A 4,184-nucleotide genomic window follows, 5' to 3' on the forward strand; every position below is an offset into this window, starting at 1 on the left:
ACGAACACAAGCATTTGTGCCGTTTGGACGACAGAAATGACAAGAAGTCTGTGCACCGGCCCGGGGTCACCCGGCGGGACCTCGTGGGACCTCTGCCAGCCCTCCAGCCCCTCCGGCAGAAGTCTGCACGTGAGTCACCCCCAGACCGTCCTTATATTGACCACCTGTGCTGACGTGACTCTCGTGTCAACACGGTTCTGTGGGAGCCCCTCCCAGACCCCTTCCCAGCCTCTCTGCCCACAGGCAAGAGCAGCCTGCCAGCCTGGGGAGGCTTCTGGTGGGCGCCCCGCTCTCCCCCGGGCAGGCATTCCCCCCCCCCACCCCGGCAGGCACCCCGCTCCCCCCCAGCAGGCACCCCACCCCGGGAGGCACCCTGCTCCCCCCTCCAGTGCCCGTAGAAGGGACACTGAAGGACCTAGAAAGGAAAGCGTTTTCCTTTTTTCCGTGGTCTCTTTCTCAACTAGCCGTGGTTGTTTGTTATTTCACGTTCGGAGTAAAGCAACATTGAACTGTCAAATCGGTATCGTCAATGTTCTCCTTTTTACGTTGTGCCGGGCAGGTGTTTGGCCGTGAGCTGGTCGCAGACGTGGAAATCCCCGAGGTTTGTGTTTCGGGGCTGCTGCCCGCCGCTAACTCAGCAGCTTTTTCACCGGGTAAAATCTACACCACAGACGATTCGCCAGGTCAGCTAACGGTTTGTAAGTGCCTGGTTCAGGGGCACCAAGTACATTCACGTTGTTGTGCATCCACCCCACTACCCGTCTCCAGAACTTCTCCACCTTCCCAAACTGGAACTCCCTCCCCATCAGACGCTCACCCCCCCCACCAGCACCCTCCCCAGCACCACCGTCTCTACTCTCTGCCTTTGTGAATCTGACCACTCCAGATTCTGGTACCTCCTATAGACGTGAAACCACACAGGATTTGTCTTTCTATGATGGCTTCTTTCACCGAACACAGTGCCCTCGGGGTTCACCCGTGGTGCAGCAGGGGTGAAGCGCCCTTTCTAGGGATGATCGCCTACACGGATGGACCGCGTCTTGCTCGTCCCTTCGTCCATCAGAGGACACTCAGGTCGCTTCCCCTTTTTGTGCACCGGGATAACGGCGTGTACGGGTGTGTATGCAGGTGTGTGTGAGGCCCCGCCTTCCGCTCCTGTGGGCACGCGCCCGGGACGGAAGCCAGTGTCACTGGCGGCTCCACGAGGGGGCTCCGGGCTGTCTCCCCAGTGGCTGCTCCCGTCAGCAGTGCGCAGCTAGTGGCCGTCCTAGGGGGCATCTCGGGGTGGTTTCGATTTGCAGCTCCCCCAGGGTTCGCGGCCCTCGCTGTCCTCTGCCCCCTGCTGAGATCCCCAGCCACCACGGACCCGTCTCCCCTCAGCCCCTCTCGTGGCCACTCGCCCCTGACCGGGCAGCAGGGTGCAGCTGGGGACACCCATCCAGTGGCCTGCTCCGTCTGCTCTGTGTCCCTTCCTGTGCTCTCCCCACCCCCCTCCTGCCCGCCCCGTCATCGGTTTTCCCTGTGACCATGTCCAGCAGGCACATTCGGGGCATCGTCTCTCATCCTTACAAGGCTCTCTGGACTCCCCACCCCCTGCCGCTGTGAGACTTTACCGCCGACCTCCTGGAGGGGTGGCCCCCTCGCTGCCCCTCTCCCCTCCTGAGCTCAGGCCCACAGCTGGCTCTACCTCTGGGGGGGCTTTGACAGTGGGAGCAAATTACCCCAAGCTTCACTGGCTCCCTCCAACCCCGGCTGTGTGGCCTCGCGGTTTCCGGGGTCCGGCGTCCAGGTAGGGCGGGGCTGCGGTCTCATCTGAAGCTCACTCCTGCGGGTGCGGATTCGGGTCCTCGCCGATGGGACTTCCCGTGTCTCGGCAGCGCGTGGGCCTCTCCGTGCGGCGGCTTCCGGCACAGCCTTTCCGAGTCAGCCACCGGGCCCGCGCTGGAGGGGAGGCCACGACACAATACGCGAAACCAGGAGGCGGGATACAGGATCCGCCCAGCGCTCACCACCCACCCTCGCCGTGATGACCCCCGGTGCCCCTCCTCCCTGACCTCCCTCCTCCCTCCCTGCAGAGTGGCCAGAGGGCCTGGGACGACCTGGGTCCTTCCCCGCCACTGCTCTGTCCTCAGTCCTCCCAATGGCCTTCTCGCTGTCGTGGACCCTGCCTCCAGCTGGGACCCCCAGCAGCTCCCGGCCAGTGACTGAGTAGAACGGCGGCGGACAGCCTGGCCGGCCAGCTGGGAAAGGGAGGACAGCCCTGCAGCACTGCTCACCCCATGATTCCCCAGCTGCTCTTACAGAGGCCCACGGCTTCACTCCACAGCCGCCCCCCGGGGAGATGCCGTCTGCACCGGCACGGGTGCCTGCAGAGCTGGGGCGCATGGGCCCGGATCATAAACCGGGTCCTGGGTAAGCTGAGCCGGTCCGCGGACCACAGTGCTCAGGACTCCGGTCCCCAAATGAGTAAGTGCGGTTGATGTACCCCGCCCAGGGGCGGGGCTCTGTTGGTGGGGACAGTCCAGCAGAAACTTCAGGAACTGCCCCCACCCGGCCAAGATGGTAAATAGCAGACTACCTTCCCGGGGTGGTGTGGCACAGGTGATACACTCTCACCGCCCTGAGGGTGCGGGCCACGGCCTCGCCTCGCGTCGGCACCGCCTAACTCCCCGGGGCGGCCCCTGCAGAGCGCGGGCGCCCTGGGGACAACGCAGGCCCCCGGCTCTGGTGCGCAGCCAGCCAAACGCAACGGGACGCGGGTGGTGCGGTGCCCGCGGACAGGGATGGGCGCAGCAGTGATTGCTGCCGTGACTGTGTGGGGACTCTGTGCTCCTGTCCCCAGAGCTCTGGGCTCCACGGTCAGCGGCCCCGGTGCCCGTGAGACCCGGTCCCCCCAGGGAGCCCTGCAAGGAGCACAGGCTGAGCCGAGTAACATGCTGGGGGGGTAGTGGCTGGCCCGGCCAGCGGGAGGCCGCCGCTCGCAGCCACGCCCCGGCATGGCCACGGACGGACGTGACCGCCAAGTCCGGGCCCGTCCGAGATGAGAGCTTGCATCAGGGAGGGCTCGCCAGCGGGGGACCCCAGGGGCAGGGGTCCTCATTAACTGAGGGACCCTCCCTTCTCGACATGACCGTAGGTCCCTTCCTGAAGACCCGAGGCCCTGGGGACCTGAGAGTCACAGACAGGAACACCCTCGAGAGCCAGGGTGGCTGTGGGCCACGTACCCCTCCAGCCACACGGCCCCCACCACCCACCAGCTCCCCCTCGGGTAGCTGCTGCTTCACGGGGTCCACTCTGGGTGCGGAGGCTTGGGGACAAATACCTGAGGCGATCTGGGGGGAAAGTGACTTTCAGGTGCAGTGTTCAAAACTCCTGAGGTTGTTCACGGAGCTTCCCCTGCCCTGCACCCGCCCAGGCCTGAGGCACTAGCCTCCTAGGCCCCCCCGGGGCCGCCCCTTGACCTGCGCCTGGGCAGGCAGCAGAAGCCCAGGTCCCCATTTAGGGGCGGCCCCCGCCCCACCCTGTCTCTTGCTGTCACAGTCAGCTCAGATGCGGGCGAGGCCGACTCCGGGTCTGGGGGCCCTCATGGGTGACGACGGGACGCCCACCACGATCCGGGGGGTACCCCAGGCACTCCGGTGGCCAGCCTGGCCGTCTGATCGCCACCCAACACCGGGCCTGCTGTGGCAGGGAACAGCTGTGGCTTTGTGTCCCCAACAGTCAGGAGGTGGCCTCAGCCACCCAGACGTCTCAGCGCTGCCGCTGGCTTCAAGAAGCTTCATGCACAGCATTTTGGGCCATTCCTCCTGTTTGCCTGGAGCGTCAGACAGGCTCCGAATGTACAGGGTCAGCGGTGAGCAGACGCCCACGTTGGGCGCCCCATCGGCCTGCCTCCTTCCACCTCCACTCATTCCTTCCTCGGTTCATTCTGTCCTTAATCCACCCACTTGTGGTTACTCACGTGCGCCTCCCCCACTCGTCCCCTCCTTCCCTCATTCATTCGTTCACTTCCTCCCCCACTCATTCACTCCCTCCCTCCTTCATTCACTCACTCCCTCCTTCACTGACTCCCTCCCTCACTCGTTCATTCACTCCTCCATGACCCAATAGGTAGTTCTTCCCTGGAGTCAGCTGGGAGCCAGGCCCACTCGGGTCTCAGGAAGGGAGGGCAGAGGGATAGATAG

The sequence above is a fragment of the Herpailurus yagouaroundi genome, unplaced genomic scaffold (assembly GCF_014898765.1).
Source record: "Herpailurus yagouaroundi ecotype Mexico unplaced genomic scaffold, PumYag 182, whole genome shotgun sequence".
Lineage (NCBI taxonomy): Eukaryota > Metazoa > Chordata > Mammalia > Carnivora > Felidae > Herpailurus > Herpailurus yagouaroundi.